The sequence below is a fragment of the Anopheles merus genome, chromosome 3R (assembly GCF_017562075.2).
Source record: "Anopheles merus strain MAF chromosome 3R, AmerM5.1, whole genome shotgun sequence".
NCBI lineage: Eukaryota > Metazoa > Arthropoda > Insecta > Diptera > Culicidae > Anopheles > Anopheles merus.
In genome coordinates, this window is record NC_054084.1 from 36,209,929 (window position 1) to 36,222,771 (window position 12,843).

A 12,843-nucleotide genomic window follows, 5' to 3' on the forward strand; every position below is an offset into this window, starting at 1 on the left:
CTTAGCTACATGCCCATCGTGGGTTCAATTCTCATATTCATCGTCACCGACTGATTGATACTATGTATCGAGCAACGAATGACTGTGACTTTATACGGCTGCGGGCTTTTACTACTAAATAAGTTTCAAAAGTCTGTATAAGCCAAGCCTGGGCACGTCCGCGTAGGTCGCCGCACCAATAAGAAGAAGAAGAAGAAGAACCATAGCTCACGTGTTTTTAGCAACAAAATATGATTGCAAAAATTAATATTATCAAAATATTCATGCCCTTTCACTTTATATAACTCGTGCAATGAAAAAGATCGCACAGATTTATAGAACATCAAAGCAATCCACAGATCTCGAACTTACATGATCTTCTGCGATCCTACAACGTAAATAACTTCTAGCAGCGTTTTTTATGACTCCTCCAATCCATCAACATCAACAAAAAAAGGAAAACGAGAGTAATTTTAACGTACTTTTTCCACCCATCTCCTCACTCTCGCGTAAGTGCGCAGCTTTCAGCCGAACCTAACCTTCCCTAACATCGCAACGCCGGCCACTTCGTTAGGTTCGCGCGTAATTGGAGCAATCAAGCTCTGGTGGTGGTGGTGGTGGTGGCCACATCTTACGTAATTCTATCTCTCTCGCGCCGTTTTTCGCATCGAATTCATTTCCCGTTAGGGGTGCTGCCCCATTCCACCGGCTCCACCATGCTTGTTTGTTTTCCATTTCATTTCGCACTGAACTGTGGCAAATGCCCTCCCCCTCCCTTCCCAAATCGGGACCATCGGACATCGAAACTCATAATTTTACAAGTTATGTTTACGTTGTACCTTCACTGTAATGAAGGATTTTTGCGTTGTTTCTCCTCTCACTGTCTCCCTTTCTCGCGTGCCGCACATTTCGCTAGAAGGCCTAAGTAGCGTCCCATTTTCTCCGCATGTTTACCGATGACCGGCGAATGCCGCCACACCGTTTCGGCGGCGGTCAGTTTTCCATCACATTTTCCGCACACGCTTCACGTGGTGGTGCGCTTCCGTTTTACGTCGCAAAAAAACTCTTAAAATAAAACACAAAACAGTAGGGTAGCAATTTCATGCAGAAGGGGCAAGCCGTTGTGCGTCGTTATGTTGTTATGCTTTGATGCATCCTGGTTTTCCTCGTCGCAGCAATTGCGCCTCGTCCATCTTCACTTTTCATTACACTGCTTTTGGTTTTTTTGCGCTCGATGGTTTGATTTTCGAGCAGGAAATCAACGTCTTCATCGCTTTGTCTGGAATCCCTTGCTTTGGAGGCTCTTTTCTCTAACGAGACCACTTCGAACGAACCATCATCCTCATGGTGCAGTGGCGCGTTCGGTGACGGTGAAATAGTGGTACATTAAATTTAATAATCTAATGCCTCACGATTTAGGGCCAGTGGAAGAGAAGCGGGGTGCCCTTTTGGCCAGGTTTGCAGGTTTGTTGTGTCTGCGTCTGGCGCTTACACACGCGTGATTTATGCGAGTTGTTTTACTAACTTTGGCATAATGTATGCTTTTTCGGGGGGTTCGGGTGGGTGCCAAGAAGAAGAGCGTGCTTTTTCCTCCGTCTTTGTGGTGTAAAGAGAACGGCAACGAGCTCCCGTAGTGGTTGAGCGATTTATACAAATTATATGATTAAATTACCATGCAGCATTATTGAACCTGCGCTTGTCGTTTTTGCCGCTGAGTGGAATTGTTTTGAAGTCTCTGCTGCTGCTGCTGATCGTCATGTTGTTAATGATGATGGGCTATAACATTTCCTAAGTGGGAGGGCGTTTTTCCCCCAAACTCTCCCCCGCAGGAAAGTAAGTTGTAATTTACGCCGGAATAAGGGAAAAATCTCTGCGCCTCTCACGAGCGCCAAAGCACACGATGGCACGATTTTGACCACCGATTTTGGGGGGCGTTTCGGGGCGTGTTGTTGCACTGCACAAGTGCACTACTACCGAGGGCGCATAGCGGCAAAAAAGGTAGCGGCGATAGGAAGGAAACACAAAAATGTTGTTTCTAGCGACGACTACAGCAAACGGACGCCGCAGACACATTGCTGCGCACGAGGAAAAGGTGTGTCCGATGAATGATGTTTTGTTGTTGTAACGGTTGCTGTTGCTATTTGTTAAAAAAGGGTATTTCCGAGACGAAAACAACACACCACACTAATCGCACCGTCGTGTCGTGGCTCTGTGATAGTTACGGGATGTTAAAATACGCCTGCGAGGGGCCAATCGTCAGACAAGCAGCATATACCGTTGACGGGTGGCAGGGCGGGATCGGATGGTAATCGGTTGATTGGATTTTTGAGCTTTTTCGCAGCCGCCAAAGCATAGCTTAATGCATGTTTAACAGGTGTCGGCTTTTTGGTGTTGGATTCCGCAAGGAAACACTTTGGTCGGAACGGTGTAACAGCAGTAAGTGAATTAAATCGCTTTACAAGTAGTTGGGTGTTGTTTTCCCTGTAAAAGTGTTTCAGAGTGATGTGGTTTTTTGCACCTCTATTCAACATGATAAGGCTTTTTTAGTCTAGGTTTAGTATTTCTTTGTGTTAAGTTGTTTACCGAGCATCTTTTCATTAAGAAAGAGCTTTTCTTGCAAAGATGCTGAATGTTTTTGTACTGTTTTGTGACTCATTTGCAATCGTAAACAGACGATATGATGGGGTTCTGCTATCTTTGCAAATAGTATTTGTTTGCTTTTGTCTTGTCAACTAGACTTGTTTCGATGATTAATTGAGTTCAAAGCGTAGTTAAATTCTGTAACAAAGCATCTCTCTTGGAGACAAAGAAAATGATTCATCTCGTTGCAAATTGAAAGAGAGTTCAAGGAAGTTCAGAAATTTCTTTACCTCTCTATTTTATGGCGTTTTGCAAGATTGTGGTCTCTATTTGATAAACATTTATTTTATTCATTTTGTGAAAGATTTCTTTGACAAATACTTCAAAAAAGGGAATTTGATGACTAAATATCATTATTTTTTGTATGATACTTGAATTACTATTTTCAGTATCATGAGTAAAGTGTGCCCAAAATAGTAACTGACTGGAGATAGAAAATAATTAAAACTAGGAAAAATTCAGTCAGAGCTAACATAATATGCTATAAAATATTTCGTAATGATGCCGATTTTGAAGCTGAATTAAAAAATATATGTTGAAAATATTATATTTAATCAGCATTAAACACTACAACCTGTGCAGCTTTGATAAAAAAAAAACAATAAGATCATATTCAACTCACTTGGAAACTAAAAACGATCTTAATTGTTAAAATCAACTGAAAATGACTTCAATTCATAAAAAAAAAACACTAATCCGATCAAGAAGCACCAGATTGAAATGAACCATTAAAAACTGAAACACCTGCCGCCATGCGCAATACAAAGTGGAGCAAAGCTATTGGAGAATAATGCATCCCCTCGAGGTGCAAAACCGAAGGATCAGATGCTGATTGAATCTTATTAAAACAATTAAAATCTCATTTTCACGTTTCACAACGGTCGTCCACAACAAACACAACCCCCCACAAGGCACACAAGGCCGAAAGAATCGGTGCAGTACTGCTACTCCTTGTGCTTTCGCTTTCAAATGACCATCACAGTGGAAAATGCAATGCCGTGCGGTGTGTGTGCTCCATTAGTGGTGCAGAAATCATTTTCACCCGATTCGACGATCTCAATTACACCACCGTGTCTCGTTAAAATGAGGGGTGGTCAGTGTGAAAAGCTGGTACAGTTCGTGAGACGCAAACGGCAAAGCAGCCCGCTCAAAACCTCCTGTTCATGTGCGGAGAAATTGATTTTAATGCTAATTCAAATGGCCTTAAGTGATCGTCAGCGTAAGTGAACGAATACCAATCGCTCTCGCCGGGGACTGTTCTCGGCCTCTAAACGATAATGCACAACGCGGCTTGGAAGAGGCAGTATGCACACATATGCGCATCGCCGTGTGCATCTTCGACCTTTTGCACAAATGTGCAGCTAGCCGGAGGACAACTGGAGTTGGTCGGGTTTTGTTGCCAGCCGGAGGAACGGGTCGTTTCTCGAGCGCGCGCTCCGTTCAAAGTGGTTTAGAATTAATCTATGGCGCCCCTCCGAAGGCGTTGCATCATCCGGCGGGGTCTCCCCATCTTACGGCGGGTAGGTGTCTGGATCGGGTGGGCGAGAAGATGATCGGAAAAGTTGCTCGTGGAATAGAAAACAAAGAATCGCAACGTCCGCGCCTTGCAAGCGCGAAGGTGAGCTACAGCCTAATTATAGCGGCGGCATTTCGAGGTTTTTTTTTGTTACTGTTCATAAGATTGCTTGGAGGCGTGTGCCATTCTACCAAAAGAGTGGCCAGTGTTTTATTGAACGCACAGATCTGGTCTGGTTTAGGTCAAACGATATCTAATAAAAAAAAAAAAAAAAAACGAGAAACAGAGGCGTAGAGACAAAGCCGCATGGCAATACTTCCCGCGGGCATTTTTAAGTCCCACCGCAAAGGATCGTTGATAATGTGGTTGCCTACTGGTTTTGAAGCGATTGTAGTATATTCATAGAGACCGTGTCGGCGTCAGGTCATATTTTATATGATCGTATCATTTTATGAGGAACCATAATTTTCTAATCTGGCTGGAGGGGTGCAAAATGAAGAAGATTGGCATTAGTGGTAGTGGGCTGTACCAAATATAGACACCTAAATAATCATCAAATTCTGAACTCAAAGAGTTTGTGGAGGTTGACTGTAATTTGAAGATCGCGAAACGTTTCTAAAATCAATGCAGCAGTACGCAATGTGGAAGACATTATTGCAAAATGTTGAAATAAAAAAAGCCAACGTTCCATAACGTACAAACACTGTTTAAGCGGCAAAGAAATCAATATTCATATTTCCATCATTCATTTACGTTTGAGTTGTTGTTTTTACTACTTTGCACCTCACGCTCACGCCATCCTCAAGGATCGAATAATTTGCAGAAATAATAGGCTTCCGCTGCTTCTCAGGCACCAATCAAACATGCGGCCTTGCTGTGCGCCGTGTACCTCTCTTCTCCAGCGTGATTAGATGGGTTTTTGATTAAAAAATATTTACAATTTACAAACCATTCTGCTTGCGAGAGCTCTGATGCATCTGTGTGTATACATTAACAGCCCAACACACTGGCACTAAAGCACCACCACTCCTTGGGCTGAAGAGAAGTGTGGTCCCCCTTGTCGGTGGTAGCCCAACAGATACAAATCATGCGTATCTGTCAAGTGCGAGACATCCGTGCCAATGGTGTGCAAGTTTATTTTTCCACCCCGGCTGGTGAAGTGTATGCAAAATAATTCAACATTAAAGTTACACGCTTGGGAAAATGAGCAGCGGATGCGTAGCCAATCTGTGGTGGCATCGAGAGGAGGAGAGGGATATGGATATGGTGGATTGTGGATTGTCACGAACACTTTGTGGTTTGCTGTGCGGGAGGGAGTTCCTACGTTCTCGCTGTCTGTCGTTCGCTGAGAACGGCCGTGAGGCTGATGAGATGCTCTTTGGGAGATGATGGTGTCTCGGTGGGAAGCTCCTATCTATTTGTGTGCTCTGTATGAGTTTGGTGCTTTAATCTATAGACGCGCGTCATGGATAATTTGACAGCACATTTTCGCACAATTTAGCACACACTAAGAATGCGAATGGACGAAGAATTGTTTTGCGAGAGATGATGGTTTAAACGATTCTTCAAACAACAGCATCGAAAAAAGCCCTCACTGCCTGCCGTCATCCATTGTGTAGTAGTGTCGTCGGAACACGAACTTTGGCGGGCAATTATACAATCACGCAAACGCCGAGCTTTTTTCGGCATCTAATCAACGTGCAAATCAACGTAGCGTTTTATCGCGCTTAATCTCGCAGAGAGAGAAAGACACACAAGTAAGAGCGAGGCCCACCTAAAGGGAGCTCGTAAATCTTCAGCACAGCGAGACAGCGCGCGTCTCGCTTCAAATTGCTACCGCAAGCGACGAACCTCCCCCTCTGACACGGGGTGAGACAAAAACAAAGAAAAAAAATCGAATAGTAGTTAAGACACTCCGTTACGCGCATCAAGACTGCCGGGGGGGTGCAACAGCGCGTCAATCGATCGGCGCGAATTTCGGCAAAAAATTGTTTCACACGGGAAATTAAACGGCCCCGCGTCAAACGGATGGAGGATTAATGATTTGCGCGCACGGGTGGCGGCAGCACCGGTGCTCTACAGTGGAAGCTGAGCTGAAGAACTGAACCCTACGATCGCTTACGGTGGCGCGGCGGATGTTGTGATGGTTGCAAAAATCACACCGCTGTCTTTGAAGACATGAACCAACCTTCCGAAGGATGCGTTACCGCAGGGTTGTTTGGCGAAGAAATGGAGTTCCGCAAAAAATAATCATAAATTGTCAGACATGGATCGATCGCCTCAACACTGGGAAAGAACGATCGAGGCAAGCAATATTTTTTTTCTTAAGCCACCTTTCAAAATTGATTGGCAAATGGCACACAACCAGGAAGGTTGATTGATTTTTCCGGAACATGTTCAGGTGGTCATGTTTACAAGCTTCCTCGGCACAACGCACACGCTGGCAGTGCGGATACCAGCCCTTCACCATTTTGCTGATTTGGGCGTATTGTTGTTTCCGGTGGACCTTTTTTTTGGGGTTTGGAACCATGTTTTTAGACAGAGTTTTATCTGTTTGTGTAGCTCTTTCTGCCTTTCTGCATCAAGCCAAAGCTTTGAATCTTATTTTTTTTATTTCCTTTTGCGTTAAATATTTCAAAAAGGGTGTGTGTAATTAAGCTATCCAAATAGGCAATCATTAGCTGCCGAAGAATACTAATACTAATCTCTACAATATAAATCAATTTGGATGTACCATTAATAATGTACATAGGGTACAATTAAACTGTAATTTATAGATCGCCAAAACTAAAGCCTTTTTTTCAAGGTGGAAAGTGTTTAGATTTTTTGCACATACTTTTTGCTCAATTTTCTGTACCTTTGGCGATCGACCAATTGAACTTGATGACGTAAAGCGTAAAATCTTTCATGTATGGTTACATTCTAACACATTTGTTTTGTGTAATCACCGAAACACCAAAACCCTTCCATTAAATCTCGATCGCGATCACAATCGATCGGCTCTCGCACCGCTTAACTAGGGCGAGATTTATGACTAAGACACGAAACACTGCCTCCCATGGCATTGGGGGCGTGCTCACACACAGCTGTGTGTCACCCAGGGAAAGGGTTACGATCGGGTAAGGGACACGACGGCATCCCATTTCCTTTTGCGGCTCAGCATCATCAAACCTCCCACACCGCAGCAGGCACACCGGCCGATGTGGTGATTGATTTGAGCGCTGCCTTTTCTTCGCTGCACCAGCACAGTGTCGTTTTCTTAACGGCTTTTGAACGCCTTCCCAACGCCTAACAGCACCACGTCTCCACGTGCTTACAGTGCAACGGTTCGGTTTTTTTCCTCTTCAAAACGTCCTAATGCTAATGCTCAGCGGGCCTGTCTGCAGTCAATCTGCATCGGTGGAGAAGCTTTGTTTTGTTTATTTCTTTTGTGTGTGTGTGTGTGTGTGTGTGCATTTTCCTTCTCGCTCGTTTGTTTTTCGTTGTCGAAGTACTTCTATTAGCGTTGCACATGCGACGCGACGACCCGGCACGAACTATTGTGCAATGATCTCCGTTGTGTGTGCCCCACTGTGTATGGATTGAGATTGAAGCCAACCTGAAGCCGCCTGAAGCCCGTGTGAACTAATCGAAAGAAACGGTAGGCGAAAAAAAAAGCCCAAACGCACACACACAAACTCACACCATCACAATTCAAATGGTTCAGTCGATTCTTTGGCCCGGCGTACACAGAACCCACAACCGGGAAGGGCAAACGCGATGGACGCGCCAGAAACGCTGCGGGCTAGCCAGAGATTGTGTGCCAGTTTCGATCGGCTTTTGGGTGTGGGGTGCGCGAGGGCGTGAAAGACCCGGGAAGTGCTTGGAGCAAGAGCTTTACCCTTCCCCTATACCCATCGCCGTAATACTTGGAGCGAACCGCCCGCACACAAATCGATTTTTCCGGCGGTTCGCGCGCGCCCAACATGTGCAACTGAAACTGCAGCAGAAGTGCGCTCTTGAATTCCAGTGCAAGCACAAGCAATTGGACGACCACCCCGTTCACGATGCGCCGCCACCGCCACGATGCATCTGCCATATGTTTTGGGCTTCCAAATGCCACCCGATGCTTTGCTGGTGCTTGGTGCTCTCGTTTCGCCTCGCCTCGAAGGGGGAGCGAGGGTGAGTAAGGCGTGTTCGGAAATGGGGTAGTTTTAGTTTGATTTAATTTTTTTGTTCGCTCGCCATACATACAGCGGCTAAAGGTTACACACCCCAAAGGTTACTGTCAGTAGGGCCAAGTGTGCGATTTATTGCGCGCGTTCTGTGTAGGTTATGTATTGGTTATGCTCTGGTTGCTCCAGGCGGGTACCGATCTTATGCAAATTGAAGTAATTTAAAAGTGTTTTGCGAGCCGTTTTTGTCTTGTCCTTTAGGTCTGAGTTTTATGTTGTGCATCAATCTTTTATTTTATTATACATCCAAGGACTTAGCTAGACGATTTGTTGATACTTATTACTTTTTAACTAAATCATTTATACACTTACTGAATATTACTTTTAAGTTTTGTTTTGGTTTCAATGTTTGTTTTTTTTTTGTATTGATTTTCTATGTGTCTTTTTTATTTTAAGACAGTAATTGACAACAACACAACAACACAACAGACAATAAATAATTGTAATTTTAAAGTTGAATAATTTAATTTTTCAGTAAGTGTAAAAAATCAAGCTTATTACAAAGCTAAACTGCTTATCGAAAATATTACTCAAAAATTAATGTCTCTTAAACAGATTATGGTAACATTAATATACAAATTAACATTAGCATACGTAAAAAAAGCGAAAAAAATCATATATTAAGCAAATAATTTTGATCATAGAAAACGTGGTGATGTAATAAAAACTAATGGCTATTTTACATTAAAAAAATAACTCAATGTCGTGTAAGGCAACACTTACAAAATGCTTTTAAAAGCTACTGTTAACATCATCATACAATGTGAAATGATATAAGAATTCAAGTAAAGCAGACAATAAATCTGTCTTAAGTGAAAATAGTCTAAGAACCTAAAATGCAACAACTCAAAGCAATGGCAAATAATAACTTCATTAATGGGAGTGAGGCGATAATTTGGTTGTTGGCAACTGTCTCTTTAATTCGCATTTGTTTTGTCCAAATAAATTGTTACTCCCAATATAACTCGCCATAAGGAGGACAACACCAGCAGCAGCAAATGATACACATTTAAACAACCTGTGACCCGCTGCACCGGATTGGTATGTCTGTAGCACCGCCAGACGGACAAACAGACAACTGCTGGTAACCCCAACGATCACAGGCACACAGGCATTTAAGCTAAACGTGTCGAAATAACACTCAATCGCCACCGACAATGGTGTTTCAAATTCTTTTTTATGCGCCACGCTGTCTTCCCAATTTGCATTTTCGCCATCCAATTTGCAACTCGCTCATAAAACGACAACCCTCTTTCCCCCTCTTTTCCGCTGTGCGCTTTCGTGCTCCGATTGCGCGAAACGTCTCTGTATGCTCTGCGCTGTGAACTCGCCGCAAAGGATGAGCACCACGAGCACAGAGGTGGTATGCACCAGAGGAGGAAAAGGTGGTGGTTGGCATGTGTCAGATGATAGCTATCGCCACCGCGCCATTACAATCCGTTCAGTTACAGAAACATAACTATTTGGTGGCGGCAGACCTCGAAATGATGATGGGGGGACTACCCCAGCCCTGTCGCGTAGCAGTAGTAATAAGACAGCTCTATTTGTATCTTTATCCTCTTTACCCCATTTCGGTGTGACCAACGGGGGTGTGGTGGGTGGGTGATGTTTTCTGGCAGTCTTTTGCATACACCGCTTACAAGTACAATCGGACGCTTGGACTCCGCACAAACGCAAATGAACCAATAATGCAATCGGCTTTGAACGACCAGCTGCAAATTACTGTGAGAAAGTTTCTGCTGACTCCACGCCCCCACGCAGCGTGAGGGCAGGAAAGGGCCCTAAAGAGCAGCAGCCTATACACAATGAAGTGTTTTGTGTATCTCTGGGTGTATTTTTTTGGGAAACTGTGCCACTGCTGCTGGCACAGGGATGGAGGAAAACGCACTTAAAACCACAACAAATGTAAAGCGGTTATGGTGAAACTGTTTGCTAGACCCGAACAAGATACCAGACCATAGTAATCGTGCGATCCCACCCACCGGCACAGGAAGACAATCAGTGTGCCCCTCCGGGTGGGGGCTCTGTCTGTCAGACAAATGGGTAAGGTGTGAGGGACATTCAAATTCGGTTGATGCAAACACCTGTAAGCAATTAATCATCTTGCTGGTAACGGTAATGTGATGTCACACACCAGCTGTATTGTGAGTCGAAAAAGCATGTAAACATGAAGGTCTTTCTTCCCCTAAAAACGGATCTCCAAAGAAACATTTTTATTTTGACCAGGAATGTTATTAAAATGTTACACTCTGTGTACTGTCAACATTGAAGGCAAATTTGGAGGCAATAGCGTGATCCAGTTTTTTGTTACTACCAAATTCTGAAGTTTGTTGTTGGCAAAACAGGTTCAGAATCACGGATAATGCTATACATTTTTATCGCTTCGTTCTAAGAATAACTCAGCAAATGTATGCAAATTCTATGGCGTGCCGAATTTCAAGATCAAGTCTCCGCATGCGGTTCGATGCTTAAAGCTTTTAAAGCCGGTCTATAGAAGTTGGAATGCGAAATGAGATGCTAAGAAAAGACCACGATGTTCCACGTGAATTCCCCGGCGAGGGTGATTCGTGAAGCCGTCTTTGAATAGGTCTTTGGAAATGGTTAGATTCCACATCTGGTCTGAACTGGTGTGTTTTAATTTGTTCAATGACCCTGTCAGTGATCTCTTGGTGATTTTGCATTCAATAATTCGTACGACGATTCGATGTGGTATCATAAAACTTCAAAAATAACCCAACATTATGCAGGCTTACGAATTTTTATCCGATGCATCTTGGTTCATCTGCATACCTGCACACGGAAATGCACCCATAAGGAAGATTCAAGCAAGTTTTGGTGACATTGCTCCAAAGCCAGCTATTATTTTTGGAGCATCAGGACCCAAACTGGCTGGGACTAAATATCTAATTGGTTTGGCATTTGGCTTGGTGTAGCTTACCTGGAAAAGAAGAGAAAAAAGCAAAAAAACCTCAGTTAAGTTGCATCGCTTTAAAGCAGGACTTCAATATCTCCGCGAAACTGATAATTTATGAGATAAAAATAGCTTGGAAAAAAACGATTAACATTCCCATTGATAGGCTCAGGCTCCTTCTCCGAGAGCCGAGAACTACCAAAACGATCCCAGCTCGCGCGATGTGCTGTGTTGTGACTACTACATCGCGTCTTGTACGGTGGCTTTTAGAAGACACACCTTAAATCAGCGTATTGGAGTACTGTTTGCCTGCTGTTTAGATATTATTCCCATCCCTAGAGCAGGTGCTCGTCTTCTCGGAGTCGGAGATCTATGGATGGTACATCGGCAAAGGCCAAAGGTGCGCGCCATTCCGATACCCATCTGGACATGGTTTTTTCAGAAGCGACGGGACACGATGGAACTTCTCCGTTCTGTGTGCAATCTTCACAAGTGACAGTCACAGTGGAAATTGGATATGGTTATTGCCGTGCGCGCAGTGTGGGAACTCCAACAAGAATGCCACTCTCGGTTATGTCATTACGATTGAGGTTTTGAAATAAATGGAGAATCGCACTGAGTGTACGTCACACTTTGTCTGTCAATCGATTTATTCGAAAGCTTGCGTTGAAAATGCCTCATAGTACAAAACTGAACATCATTCATTTTAAAGCGCGATACGCTACTTTCTTCTTCAAAATTCGATACACTCACAGGGCGTGGAAGTTAAACTGCTCCAAAACGGACCAAACCTTCGCCAGCGAATAATTGTCTGCTGCACCTTGCACCATCTCTCCGGGGAGAGCTCTTTCAATGGCGCCTCATAGGTGGTGTGTGTGTGTGCTTATGAACCAACCGCTCATACGAAGGTGTTCCGGTCTTAATGCGCAAACAGTACACTCCTTCCATGTTTGCAGCTTTACACTTCCCTTATTTACGCTCTGGTGAAAAAATTGCCGATCACACACCACACACATATATTGCCGGCCGCCGGGGGTCGTCCTTTTGCTCCCACGCCACTCGGACACATGCATACTTACTTATATGCATTGCCAGTCCGTTGTTACAGTTGACCGCAAAAAGGGTCCGAAGAAAGGAAAGAAAACAACGGTCCGGTATCCCCCGCAAGTGCCTTGTGGTGTTGTACGTTGACTTAACTTTCAAAAAATTGTTTGCGTGCGCACTCATTTGTTTTATCTGGGTGGGTTGCTTTTTTTCGCTTTGAACCGAAAATTCATGCGTGAAAGCGAAAGTTCCGCACCACAACCGGGCCCACGGGGTTCTGCGTACACGGGCGGCGGCGGCATGTGCCTCTGGTGGTTGTGGCGCACCAGGACCAAACAATCAATCGCGGAACAATCAACAACGATCACGACCCAACCACCGATGATGACGCGATATGTTTGCGGTTTTACGTTTCCCGTCCATTTCCATGTGCTTCTCGCTCCTTTCTCGTACGCGCGAACGCGATGCGTGAGTTTCGTCGGAGTACGGCTGATTTGGTGGAGCACGATCAGCTATTTGGTTTTATTTTTATTATAATT

At 44.1% G+C, this 12,843-nt stretch overlaps 2 protein-coding genes across 2 annotated transcripts in view; one reads left to right on the forward strand and one right to left on the reverse strand.

The window, feature by feature from the left end:
• Nucleotides 1-12,843, forward strand: part of LOC121597640 (6-phosphofructo-2-kinase/fructose-2,6-bisphosphatase-like) — a 71,830-nt gene that overhangs the window by 29,463 nt on the left and 29,524 nt on the right. The window lies entirely within an intron of this gene.
• Nucleotides 1-12,843, reverse strand: part of LOC121597641 (alpha-N-acetylgalactosaminidase-like) — a 69,641-nt gene that overhangs the window by 21,022 nt on the left and 35,776 nt on the right. The window contains 1 exon segment of the mRNA XM_041923537.1: nucleotides 11,140-11,287. The gene's annotated coding sequence lies outside the window, so the exon portion shown is untranslated.